Source organism: Rhipicephalus sanguineus, chromosome 11, assembly GCF_013339695.2.
Source record: "Rhipicephalus sanguineus isolate Rsan-2018 chromosome 11, BIME_Rsan_1.4, whole genome shotgun sequence".
Taxonomy (NCBI): domain Eukaryota; kingdom Metazoa; phylum Arthropoda; class Arachnida; order Ixodida; family Ixodidae; genus Rhipicephalus; species Rhipicephalus sanguineus.
In genome coordinates, this window is record NC_051186.1 from 9,773,179 (window position 1) to 9,788,081 (window position 14,903).

Below are 14,903 nucleotides of genomic sequence, written 5' to 3' on the forward strand. Positions count from 1 at the left end.
AGATCTGCTTTTGGTTGTAGCGAATCTCGGAGGCCTTGCGTGAACTCTGAATCTGTGATCGCGTTAGCTCGCGAATAAGCCGCCCGTGTAACGCACTTGTGGAGGTCGCTACGCATTCCCTGCATCATTTTCAAGAATCAGGGACTAGTTCATATGTAAGGACAGACTTGTCACAATTTTTTTAGATGTCGCGTTTGTTTAAATCTTATGTTACTGTACATTTCGTCCACTTTTTATCTCTTTACACAAGGAGTGTGTTGTGCGGGTTTGGGACTTCGACGTGGTCAAGAGCGCGATGACGTCATGGTTCGCCATTACTTCTCTTTCTTTGTGGTTCATGTTTCGCGCTGGTTTTTATCCTATTCGAAGAGTGTTTCAGCTCCACTAACGTGAAACCTAGGGAGGGGTGAAGCATGAAGTGTGCGCCGGTGTTTCCCACAGCAAAATCGATGGTAATGGACAATGAGAGACTGAAAGAGAAGAAGAGACAGGTCAAAAAGAAGGCTCTGACCAAGGTAATTCGCCACATTGTTTTGAGAGAGATTTTTGTGATCAGGCACTAGTGGTAACAAGCCTGAAACCGGGCATGTAGGGAAAGGTGTTTCAGCTCTACTAACGTCGTCGGATAACCGAGTCGGAATGCAGGTTACCCTAATTTACCTCTTCTTCTTCTTCTTCCCCGCATGCCCGTTTTTAGTTCCCTGCGGAATTTAGGGAAGGGTGTTGCAGCTCCACTAACGTCGTTGGCTATTTGTTGGGCTAACTGTTGCCTTCTTCATGTTTAGTGGACCGGTGGCGAGTAAAGCATCAGCACTTCGCAAACTTGTTTCAGGAAGTGGTGTTTCGAACAGATGACTTTACCGTAGAGATCCACGTTTGTGTCTCTTGTTTCAGATAAGAAAGTTGAGTGCCATGGTAAACTTAATTCTGACACCGCTGCCAGGCCAAACATAACGTTTCAGGCTGTAACGACGAACCTTTCACTCATAATATGCATAGCTTGGACCGGTGGCGAGTAGTGGAATTTACCCAATTTTTGTGGCGCATACCCGTTTATGATGGACCGTGACGACGACATGACACGCTGAGAAGCCGAGGCCCTAAGGTGCTTCCTTCCTAAAACGGGAGCCAAGCCCTCAGCAATTCAGACTGACCATAAAGTCAAAGTACGTATTCTTGGCCAAACGCATCAATATATGGGTTCATTTACAGTATTGTGCAAGGTTGGCTCAAATGCATTCAAACTTGGTGATGCTTATTTGGGATTGCTTCAAAACTCGTTGATGTGCATTAAGAAAAGAATCCATCTTCGCAGTTAAAGTCCTAATTACCTTTCGAGCAGTCTTCGCAACCTTCTCCTTCCGATATTCCTCAGCTTGTGGTTAACCCTGTTCTTACCGCATCATCATCGTCTCCTTGTGGAGATCGTCTTCAGGTACAGTATCAAGCTCGGACTGCTGTGCCTAATCAAACTACTTCTTTTCCAGCACGCGTACTTGAGCCAACGGCCTCCGCGAAGGCACCTGCTCAACGTCCAGCTGTGGCGCCCAACCAAATGTCTTCTTCACTTCCTTCACGGGTACTTGAGTCACAGCGCCCCGTAAAGGCACGTCTTCAATGCCCGGCTGTGGTGCCCAGCCAAAATGTGCCTATTCCGTGCCGTCAGCGCGTAACCGAGCCATTGCGCTCTATGCAGGCACTTCTCAACACACAACTGTCGTGCCAAGTCCTCATGCATTTCCTCCACACAAAAAATGGAGATGTTTTGGAGTCCACGGCCTTCCAAGATGTTCTTCCCAGGCCTCCATCTCCAGGCAATCCTGTGAGACGCTTAAGTGAGTCGTCAGACTCATTTCGTTCTTGTTCACCGCTGACAGATGTACATTATGAGCGTTTCAGTGAGCCGGAAGCTCGAGTTCATTACCGGAGCGAGCTACGGTATTGGAAGAGGGTGCTTTGACTCACCCGGTTAGTCCTCGGTTTAGAAGAACGCGTAAAAAACCAACTCGGTTTAGGGACTTTGCCTTGTGAATTTTCTCTTACAGTTTCTCTCTCTCTCTCTTATTTGCAGTATGGCAAGTTCATGTCGTGAATCCCACGACTTTCGTTTTAAGTCTTCTTTGGTTGTCACTTTATTGTGGCGCATTCCGGTCATCAATGCTACATATATATACATATATACATGATTTTGCGATCAATTTGCAGTGCTTCTCTTTATAATTCAGTTTGCATACTTTTATCACATGCTATTGTGTGTCACATGTTCTGTTCCTCCCTTATGTCTTTGAGTAAATTGCTCAAGGCGTCACTACCACAGTGACTCGTTGAAATTCGTTGTTATATTTTGCATAAGTTTGCGTATCATTAATCGTATAACGATGACCACACGTTCCTTCTGTTACAAGGAGGGGGATGATGTGGTATCGCGGGGTTTTGGTTTAGGTTTGATGATCCTGTAGTTCGCCTCCAGGGTGCGCTGTAGCGGTGTATTATATTGGATTGCCTGGGTAAATGTGTTCCAAGCTTGTTCTCCTCTCGAGTCTCAGTTGCTGTCTGCATGCTCTTAAGGCTGGCCATCCCGTAGCGCTGCTCATTTGTCCTCCCGGCGTCGGCGTCGCTGACGGCCGCGCCGATACAACAATAACATGACCCATATATGCCACTGAAAGAAGGCTTAGGCTCAGGTAGGTGATAACATACCTTCCACAAATGCCCCCCACGGTGGTCTAGTGGTTATGGTGGTCGACTGCTGACCCGAAGGTCGCGGGATCGAATCCCGGCCGCGGCGGCGGCATTTTCGATGGGGGCGAAAATGCTTGAGGCCCATGTACTCAGACTTCGGTGCACGTTAAAGAACACCAGATGGTGGAAATTTCCGGAGCCCTCCACTACGGCGTCCCTCATAATCATATCGTGGTTTTGGGACGTTAAACGCTGACAATTATTATTATACGATCCACAGATGCCACAAGGTAACCAGCTATACCTATTCTGGGACATTGCACGGCAAACGTCTAATCCATTTTGGCGCACGTCACAAATGCATTAGAAAAAAAGGAACACGCGTTTGTTTAATGCATGAGAGACAACAAATATTTCGGAAAGAAAAAAAAATCGGTTACATGGGTTCCCTCGGACTTTCGCAGAATGTCTGCCTGAGTGACCGTCTTCAAAAAGGTGATTATAAAGCATCGCCTTTGTGCCAACACCAAGTATGATTTACAGGTTAGGCAGAGACGTTTACCGTTGTTCGGGCGCAGTAATATCATTCCCTTGTTGTTGTTTTTTTTTGCACGTCTGCCTACAAAAATTCTATTATCTGTGAAAAGAAGTAGCCGGCGCTGTATAATAGCTCCAGCATTACCTAAACATATAAATAAACAAAAAGATGTTTCTAAAATTAGCTATGTCCCAATTACGCCCTCGTAATCTTGTGCTATGTCTCAGTACCTGAGTTATGAATAATTATATCGTGGAAATTGTACGTTGTGTTTAAAATGTCTTATGATCACGACAAGAGCCTAGCTTGAACTGCATATCTGAAATTACGCCTTTCTAAATGAAATGTCGAACAATAAGTTTATGGAGCGAGCCAGTATCTAAGATACCGCGACAGAAGATTGTTCGTTTCAGGGAGCATCACTGCAAGAACACAACCTGTCAGAGTGCGACCACAGCAGATAGTGCAAAGAGCTCTCCGCGAACACCCGCGTAGGGCCCTTATTTACACTCTGAGCCAAAATCGAGTATTTGGGGAGTATTTCTGCCACACAACAATAATTGTCATCTGGCTTGCTCGCGTTTCCTTTCTTGAAAACCCAGCTCTCGTCACTTTCCTGTCAAGAATGCTATGTCATGCTGATAACGCGCGCGCCGTTCGTGACCGGAAAGTGCCGCGCACGCGGTGATAACGCGAGGAAGCACGCGAGGTGGATGACGATTGTTGTTGTGTGGCAGAAACACTCCCAAAATACTCGATTTTGGCTTAGAGTGTATCGTTGCACACAGGTGTTGTGTATCCTGTTTTATAGCGAGTAAAAAACACAAGTGCGAACGCTTCGATATGGATGAGCACGATTTGCTTATATTTCATTTGTGAAACGCGGAATCATTTGTTGAACATCCAGTTGTCGTGCACAAAATAGAAATAAAAACTGCGCGTACTTCCTCGGTGGTCGTTGCTGAAAACGATTATTTCAACTTACCGAAAAGAGCACAGCTGCACTTTCGGTCTCTTGCTCACAACAACCGCGAGCGCTGGAGAACTGCAGCCGGTATTACGTCAGGCTATGATCGGCGCAGTATTTCAAACATAATAGAGATGGTTTTTTATGAATAATCGGAATTTCGTGATTGTAACTACAAGGGAAAAAAACGCAGTCGTACCAGTTACACCTGCGTTCTGGTACTGCGAAAACGCTGACGTTTTAGTTGCCTGATATACTTAGTTTGCACTATCAGCATACCTGCCAAGTTTGGAGAAACAGAATCCGTTAGATTTACACAACGGGGGGAGGGGGGGGGGGGTATAAAGTATGTCGACCGCGGGCGGAGGGGGGGGGGGTACTGCGATAGAAATTATATGGCCATTAGGCAGTTACAGAATAGCGTACGCAAAGCTTTGCGTGGGCTTTTCGCGCAACTGCACATGCGTCGTACGCTAACCGCTTGCGGCCTCCCGTTAATAGGCTGCTTTAGAATAGCGTACGCCAAGTTAGCGTTAGCGTTTGCGGCCCGCTATTTCCGTCACCTAACGGGAGCCCGCAAGCGGTTAGCGTATGACGCATGCTCAATTGCGCGAGCCTACTGTCAGCGGGATTTTGCGGTCGCCGCTGATCTGTGCAAAGTCCAAACCGACAACATCGTTACGCATCGTCTGTTTCACGTGCGAGTAAAAGCGCGCTAGAGCTAGGGACGAAGGCGGTTGAAGCAGAAATGAAACGACCCGACCGTCACCGTCGCGCGAAGGGCACATGCGATAACATCACTCCGCGTGCGAGGCCTGTCGTCGCTTGCTTACCAGTTATTTCGTCGGGCAAGGGACCATTAGGGGCGCCGTTGAGACGGGGACGGTCGCGATCTCGACAGACATCGGTAACGGCTACCCTTTTAAGTGCTGGTCTCTCCACTTAAAGCAGTAGTGACACAAAATTTTGAAGGCAAGATAACTTGTGGGATAGATTTTTTAAATTGCGTGTAGCGCATCTGTACGCGAAACGTCCCACCTCGCGTCACGACATCAAACAACAGCCACCTGCATTGCCTGCATCACGAGCTTGTGTTGGCGCCATAATTCTTGCGACCGCTCTCTCCTAGCGAAACCAGAGCGCACCTTTTTTATGTACTGATGTACGCATCACAGGCAAGACGCGGCTGCAGCGCTATGACACGTTTGCGTTGGCAGCACTGCAGCACAAAGTGCACAGCTACTTCAGGCGCAATGAAACTGAGTTGAACGTTTCTAAACCATCGTTAAAAAAGAAGAAGAATAATAATCGTTTCTACTACGTGGCCAGAGAACTTTGCTCATGTGGCCAGCCAAACACTGGACGCGCGGGGCAAAACTGGATTTCCGGGAGATGTTCCTATGACCCGTACAACCGGGAGAAACGTTCAAAATCCGAGTCTGCCGGGTAATCCGGGAGACTTGGCAGGTATGTATCAGTATTTAATTCTTTTTCGTAGATTGTGTGAAAGGCGAGCAAAATATTTCAATAAGGCGGTAACCTGGCGACTTCATATTGGTTCATCATGAATTCAGACTGCGCTCAAGGAAACTAAGAGCAAATGATGGACGACAACGCTTGTCATATGTGTGTCATTATTTCCTTAGTCGCTTTCCTTCAGATTGAAGCACTGACATGGGTTTGTGGTAGAATATTTGAAAGCAATGTAGAGTTCCTGGGCTCGATTCCGGCTCGAGCCGTGATTTTTATTCGTTGCTTCCGTCGGTGTATTTAACCCACCGATAAAGCAGCCCACACCGGCACCGAATTTTCTGCGATGCGAGCTCATCCTTAACCCTGTCGGCTTAATATTTTTAAACGCGAAGCATTTCTTAGCGAACCCAAGGCACTTTGAGCATATCTATCTATCTATCTATCTATCTATCTATCTATCTATCTATCTATCTATCTATCTATCTATCTATCTATCTATCTATCTATCTATCTATCTATCTATCTATCTATCTATCTATCTATCTATCTATCTATCTATCTATCTATCTATCTATCTATCTATCTATCTATCTATCTATCTATCTATCTATCTATCTATCTATCTATCTATCTATCTATCTATCTATCTATCTATCTATCTATCTATCTATCTTAGCCACCTACGTCTGGGTGCTTCATGATCGCCTCCTGAACGTAATTGTTGTAGACCAAAATTGGCTTGGGATGGTAAGGGAGCTTGACGAATGCAACTGTCTGGTCATGACATGAATGACGTGAAATTGCTGTCGCGTACTTCGTCAAACCCTTTCCTCCAGACACGTGTGGAACGAGCCCGTTTACCACGGGCCGTGGTATACGGGTATACGCCACAGCTGATGGGCACTATATATGTATCTAGCAACGGCGAGAACAGACATTTGTAATTTAAATGCGAGAGCGTTAAGAAAAACCGACGCTGATAGCGTTTACCTGACGAATGCAAAAGATAAAGATTACGATCCTAGCAGGAGTTGGACCCACGTATTTCAGGTATTCTGCCACATAGCCACGCTAGATCTAGAAACTGCTTTGGAGAAAGACCCTATGCAGGCGTAATGTCGGTGCAAGTTCAACTGTGGTTGTACTGCTGGCTGTGTAATTTTATAAGAAAGCAATGAACACTACATATGTATTCCTATGGTACACTCTTAATCGGGTCCCGCTTAAAGTGCTAGATAGAGCCAGGGAACCCGACAGTTTTCGTCTGGGACGCTGTCAGAATCTGTGACGTCACCACGTCCGCTGCACGAACTTCAAGGTGGCATTTTCTTCTTGTGCGTTTTATCGCTTACCAATAGTCTCGTCGCAGCGAACGTCGTGATTTTATAATTGTATAAGAGCAATTTCCTGTTAGTAGTAAAATCGCTCTTCTCTTCAGTGTCCCTTTAAGTTTGTTCCACATACGTTGTGCACACATATAAGTTTCACATTTTAACCAAAAAAAAACGCTTTTTTATGTGGGGCAAGAGTTATGAGGGACAAGTACTGAAAATTTTTGCTCCTTGCATTTGGGGCTACTTGAGTTATCTGAAACAGGGGAGCTAAAAGCAAATAGACCAGGCGCTTACATAGTTAACATATCGCTATTCTGTGCTTTATTTGCATTCGTTATTATTTTATGTACCAAATGTTATTCTGTAATCGCAGTATTAAATGTAATATAATAAATGTATACCTCGAACTCATCATGGCAAGAGCGGTAACAGAGCTCCAAAGCGGGGAAACGTTCTTGAAAATTCCAGCCCTCCAATTAAACGCAAAAACTGCATGGAGTACCGTTACATAAAATTCTTATAAAGACATTCTTTTTCTGTGGTTCTGTCACGGCTCCAAGGGGTCATGTGGCGCGAGATGGACATGTACAGCCTGCTTTGTGTGCCCACATTGTTAACGTTGGAGCTTTCATCTTGTTCCCCTTTAACAGGGCTCTCAAGCTCACCTGAGCTAACGGGCCACATTTACTAAAATGTACGCCCGCAGGGGAAAGGACAGTAACGACGATAAAAGCGAGGGGGGGGGGGAGATAAGTCGTACCAAATGTCAGCTAACGTTGCCATTTTTTCAGACCTTTTTTCATGTTTCCTATATGGGTCATTTCTGAAGGGTATTCGGCAGCAGAATTCCAAAACCATATGGATACCTATTTCCAAAATGACTAAAATCTCGACGCCGATTCTGAAGTGTAGCGTTTCGTTTGACGGTTATGTATCAACAAATAGTGTCCGCAGGGGGTGCCTCACGAAAATAAATGTTTTAACCCTGTCATGGCTGTGCAGCTTAAGAACGTACTTATCAAGAAAAAAAGAATGGGACGAAGACAGTCGCTGGCCGCTAGCGAGAGGTTTGCGGACCGCGTGATACTGCCGCAACAGTGTTGGTATGTGCAGGAATAGCATAGGTCCAATAAACAAGGCGCGGGGCAAAGTATATCCGCTTGACGAAACATCTGGCTTGAGAAAAGACAATTACGAATTCCGTGCCGGTGATGGCCCTTTACCTCGAACCATATGGATCGAATAAGTAAGCGTCGAGAAGCTTATTCGCGCCTTTATTGCCAAACTGGCAACGAACCTCGAAAATTGATCGAAATCGCTTCGTCCACCTCACGTCAGTTTTACCTGCGTAGTCCAACGACCACCTTCTCCCAATACGTCGTTAGGAAGGCATACACCATTATAATATATGTTAACAACAGAGCACGATGCAAACCGTGCATAATATACACTGCTGAAAACTGCCACGAGAAGCCCTCAAAGAGAAATTTTATAGGTGACATTGAAAGAGTGGCGCGATGTTCGAGAACGAGAGAAATGAAGGGATGAGCTTCACAGCTATGTTCATTCTGCAGAGGTCCACAAAGATATGCTAAATTTGCTCCAGTGGTGGAAGTGATGAACAACGACTGCCGACGCCTTCAGAATTCGCAAAGTAGATGTGCGCCCCTGCGGCTAGCATAAGCAGTGCGAGAAACTTCAGCGCGGCAGGATATGCGATGCAACAGCGCATGGTGTGCTTAAAGCCGCAATGTCTTGACGATTTGATTTTTTGTACGTTAACATGAGAAGAAATGAATTATAAAATATGCCACAAAAACCTATATACTGTATATACTAGCAGTGGTTTGATATTTGAATATATTGCTATGACAAATAGTTCTTTTTTTTCTTCTTTTTGGATGTTTATACGTATTTCTAAAAGTACACGTGGTGCACGCGGTTCATTATAATTTTTATCATTAGGTTGGCGTATTTACAACAAGGTAATAAATTTGCTTTTCTTCCTCTATTTCTCTTCCTGTGGCAAGGTGCTACTGTGCTGAAGACTGGTGCTACACATCCAGAAGTGTGCACGATCGGCTTTGTCGTTAGAGCATGCTTTAAACTTCAACAGGAAGTGCAACAGAGAGTGCAATAAAAACGAAGTGAAAAGGGCGTTCTGTTATCTGTGTATTCTGTTTTTAGTGCGCTCCCTATCGAAACTGAACTCATGCTGCAAATCACTTTCCTTTCTACGATATTATCTGCTATAGAACGCACTTGCTTATCCCCACTGTATTTGCAGAAAAAATAGGTACAGTATACCACTGCTGAACAAACATCCATTGTGCACAGTATGTCCGCTCAACAGTTCCCACCGTAAGCCCCTTTTCACGAGAAATTACCATAGGTTAAAGTATAATTGTTAGCGAAGCATGCGCCAACAAAGCGTAGATATTTGCCACTTAAAACACCGTGATGTCGATTCCATGTTCCGGCGACACCACCTAGATTAGTGGTTCGGGCCCCTGTTGGGCCCGATATGCGGTCGGGCCGGTTAGGCGAAATTTTTTCTCGGGTTCAGGCCAGGTCCGGGTCTCGCTTTGTGCCACCGGGCCGGGTTCGGGCGGGTAACCTTGAACGACTTCCGGCCCGTGCAGTGCTCTAGTATACAGTATACTATTGCACGCGGGTAGAACAGGTAAGTGAAGCTGAGGACGAGACGTGAGAGGGTGAGTAAGGAAAGAGGAGCACAAAGCATGCATTGCAATGTATACTAAATTACAGCAAGGATGAGGAGTGATGTGAGGCTGAGGGTAAGGAGGACATGGGGGTAAAGTGTAGCACAGTCATAGGAAGGGGGAAAGGAAGTGAGGGCGAAGTGCAGTTATGTGAGGAGGAGTTAAAGGAGAAGGTGGAGGGTAGAGCACATCATAGCCGTTTAGTGTGGCAAGGTGGAGGGGAAAGGAAAGTGATGATGGGTAGAACATAATGCATAGAATAGCCGTGTATAGTGCTGAGCAGGGGTCTCAATCTAACCTTAACTAGCGGGGAAGGGAAAGGAGGAGGGGAGAGGGCGTCACTGCATCACAAATAGAGGTTTCCTTTCCCGCCGTTAACGCCCAGCTGGCTGCACGTTCGGAACGCCAGCGAGTGCATGGTCGTGAACGCGAACGTAGCTGAAGGACAGGCGAATCACTGCTTCGTTCCTACAGCTTTCACGTTGAGCGCAACTGCAAACATCTTTTAACCTACTTGGAGAAAGTGAGGCGCAAAAGCAGAGCGTTATCGTAGGTTGAATTTTTCATAGAACGTTTTTCCCTGGCAGCATCGGCATGGCGTCTTTCCCCTTCTTCCTAGCATTCATCAGCTTCTGGAACGCGGCATCCCGCGACCACCGCGAACATAGCATTAATTTCTATATACATGTGGTCCTCGTGAGAGATTTTATACCACTGTCACAAAATTCAGCGAAGCCTTGCCGAAAGTGTTCTCCTTAGGAATTTGTTTTGCACAGCACGTACAACGCATTCCTGCGCTTCAGATCTAGTCACGTTTTGCAATAGTGGGCATAAAGCCTAGTGGAAAGGCGTATAAGGGTGATATGGTCGTAAGGGAGTCCTTCATCGTTACCTATTGTCAAATACCTGCTTAAGGATGGCATGCTAACATTGTGAAGCGGTGCGTGTATATCTTGGTCAATGTATCATCCACATCTTCATTCACCTTCTTACTAGCATAATGCATGGCTGCGCTAAAAACACGGACAAGGAAGAGATGCACAAAGCTCTGCATTAGCGCAGCCATGCATTGTGTTCCAAGTATGCACCAAACAGCCCAAATGGAAGCGTTACTGCATCAAATTTCTTCCGAGCGTTCGTCAACGTCTGAAACGGCTAGAAACGGCCACACAGTAGCACCATCCCGCGACCTAGAAATAAACAGATAAATTATTACAATAAATAAATAAAATAAAACACATGGCATCAACTTAACTGACCAAATACACGCAGAGCGACTAACAATTCTACAATAGAACACATAGCAGTGCTACTATGAAGCTGATTGCAGTAAAGAAAGACAAAAATGGGAAATCAATGCGCTGCGTGTTTGTGAACGAACGCAAGTTAGCAAGCCGGTTAAATACAAAGAATTCGTGATATAATGGCAGCACAAGGGCATAAAACTTCCGCGAATGGCAAACCACAGCTATGTGTAGACAAATGGCATCACTGTGATGATGTTACGGTGGTCTCAAAGGCATGCATACGTTAGGTGAAAATTGGAACTAGGAAGTGACCTAGTTAATGCGTGCGCGTCAGTGCGCAGGTGAACCTTTGCTGCGCCACATGCTTAGTCCACTTTAAGGTCGCTGCCCTAGCGATATATGCAGCGAGGCGTTTCTTTTCTTTTTTCCACATCGATGAGGAAAACTGCATCCTCCAATTTTACATGTGTAGGTAACACACACACACCACAGGTGCCATCGAACCCGCTGTGGCCGTTCGACACTGGTGCTATTACAGCTGAACGAACAGGCTTACTCGACTCCGGTGGGACTGCACGTTGAATCCATGGATCCACTCATGGAGGTAAACGGGCTTTTGGCTAAGTTAGAATGAGGATGTACAGTCGCGATCAGCATTACTTGCAACACGGGAGCACGTGGCTTCACGAGCTTAAAGGTTGCGCATGGCTCCAACTTGTCCTAATTTCCACAAGTAAATGACATTTTCTAATTCGAGATCATCCCCGAACGATGGAACAGTGTTTAGTTGTAGAAATAAGGGCTGGTGGAAGCTTATGTGTGATGCTGGAGCTGGTGAAGCCACGCGCTCCCGTGTTGCAAGTCGTATTAAGCGTGACTGTACGTGTTAACAGGGCAAGCAGGCTGTCTGAAAATACGGTTTTTCGGGCGAATGCAGCGATTGATCGGAGGAGGAGCGATTGATCGAAGGCTCGTTTCTTTTGTTAGAGACAGCCTAATGCAACCAACAGACGAAAAACCCGAGGAAGGTATAGGGAGCATTACTTGTGCATTTTAACTGTGGTATAGTAGTTATGACATAAATGGACGTGAATTAAAGTGGATGAAATGTCAGCTTGGCGCAGGTATAGGGACCGAACGTACAACCCTCGGATAAATCATCCTGCGCCCTACCGACTGAGCTGCAGCGGCGGTCGCTTTCCCATCCACTTTATTGTTATGAAATACCGTGCAAGTTTTAGCCAGCGGCGCTCGCAGCCATGAAGGCGGGTGTGGAGCCCTCTTTTCATGCCAGCTGGCGTCATGTAGCACGTGATCCTATCACGAGCTAGAAGCCGGCCTGTAAACCCACGTAAGGCATGAACCCTGCCGCACCGAGACCCTCGCCATGAATGAGCGAACGAGCGAGGATTGATCGAAGGCCCGTTTCGTTTGTTACATGCAACCTGATTGAAACCAACGGACAATTAAGCTAAGGAAGGTATATTGTATGTTTTAACTGTATTATAGCAATTATGACGCAAATATAAAATTAAAGTGAATGAGTTAGAGCTCAAAGCGCCGGCAGACAAGACCCGGACGTTGCGGACATGAGAAACACGAGAGACGAGTGCGCGACCCGTTTGTCTCTCTTGTCCGTCTCTTTAAGCGCTATGACCCCTTCAGCGTGCCTAATTTTCTTGTTTTGCTTTTTGGATCGAGCTCTATAACCATCCGACATCAAGTCATCCAAACCCCCTTTGTATCCAGAATGAAATAAAAAAAAATCAGCAACTACATTTCTTTCTATCAGCTTCATTTAGTGCAAGCTTTAAAAAAAAAACCATTGGAATTTTCGTAGTGCTCGGTGGCGCACGAACTTTTTAAATCTGCTTATACTTAGCTACTTGCACATTACCACTAAAATTGCATGTACTTCGTTGAAATTCAAATGTGGCAGAAGTTCAGGGGCATATGGAAGCTTGAAGAGATGAAAAAAAAATCTGTATACAGGGGTGTCGTTGAAGCCAAAATTTCGAGAAACAGACTTGTCTTTGTGAAGGCAGCAAAGCTTTTCTTAGCACCGGGTATGTGTACGACTCCTCTCCCCCACTGAGACAAGGGGAGGAGGAGTTCCTCCTCCACTTCATTCGTTGGGGGAGAAGGATGCATCGGAGATACAGATACTGATACCCCACCTGCCGAAGGCATCACGATATGGATACGAGATACCCAAAGCATATCTAAGATGGTACTTAACACACCTGTATCCTCGATACTAGCCAGCCTATATATGTATGTACTGCGCTTCGCGGGTGTGCGGACTGGGCTTGCCATAAGAACGCGCATAGCGCACGTATATAGGTTAACGAATGCAGACAAGCTAACCCCACTGCAATAATTGTCGGAAAAGTGCTGTCATTCTAGTCGTATGCTAGGGCATCGCAACTACGCTCTTCGGGACTTAGGTTTCGGCTGTGAACGTGGTCGAACTTCGTCTATCCGCAAATAATCTTCACTCGGGTTCCACCTATATTCTGTAACGGGGCACAGCGAAGAGTAAGTCCTATTGAGGGCGGAAGTAAACTTCAAGAAAGGTGAAAGAATTTAACAGAAAAGCTGACGAGGTAAACAAACCAAACATAAAGAAATGAGAACTCGCATGGTTTTTTTTAATGCATTGTTATAGGAAAAGCAATATAAATCATAGACGGCGAAGAATAGAATAGTGAAATACGACGCCACGGTAAAACGATCAAAAAGGCTAAAAATTAGGGCTGTGCGAATATTGAAATTTTAGAATACGAATCGAATACGAATTAGGCAAAACACAAATATCGAGTGTGGGCATTTCGTAAAAAAGTTACGATGCAGGAAGTCAGAATAAATTTTATTATTGTTTTAAAACAAATTAACGAAACTGAATTTCACTAGGCTGCAGCATACTTAAGGCAACTATCGTGGAGGAAAATTAACTGCTTGATCTGCTCAGAAATTAAGAACTCTCTATGCGCGGTAATAACATATACCAAAGCGAGCGATGAATGTCTCTTTGATCCCTCTTGGAATTGATGAGACAGAATGCACGTAATGCTCCCTGAAAACAGGTGCGTATTAGCGATGTTTTAACAGCAAAAACATGAATGCTTACCACGGCAAGTCATTACTCGCTCGAACATGCGAATTTGCCCGTATATTTGGTGCTTTAACTTATATTCGGACATGGCTGAATATTCGGGAAAATCTGCATATTCAATTTTGATCCGAATATGCTGCGAATAAGGGCATTATTCAAATCATATTCGAAATGTAGAATTTTCCCTCACTTCTGTTAAAAAAATGCGACAATATCTACATTCGTCATCATTTCACTGACTGACTTTTCTGTCAAATTTGTTACAGCCACAAGTGTTCCTTGAGCTGGTTTCTACGGTACTGAAACTGACTGCCTTTCTGGGCGCATTGATAAGCTGCACGGGAATTACGGATTCAAATGCACCAAAAAGAAGAACTCCGACTGTAACAATTATTGATGCGGCTTACGCGGTACGTGAATTCATGATTTTTTAATGCACGTGTGAATATTTAAGAAAACGCTGCGGTAGGTAGGCCCGATCACGCTAGAAAACTCCAAACAGCAAGGCGATAACCGTAATCTCTTTATGGGCTTTGCATGGTCTTTATTAGTGAAACATGAACCGCAAACTTCGAAATGTACATGACTATACATCGTGCCAAAAACACAGCGTGCGACATAGCATCGCCTAACATTGGAGACAGACGGATTATATCAGTTTTAAAGCTGCCTGAGCTTCACGTCGCACTTTCTGTACAATCAATGCGCGGTGATTTTAAGGAGAAAGCCTTAGATGCCTCATCAAACGCGAAGATTGACCGCCGACGCAAGCGTCCCGCGTCGGCGGCATCCCGCGGTGTCGGGGACAGCACGGGTGACGCAAA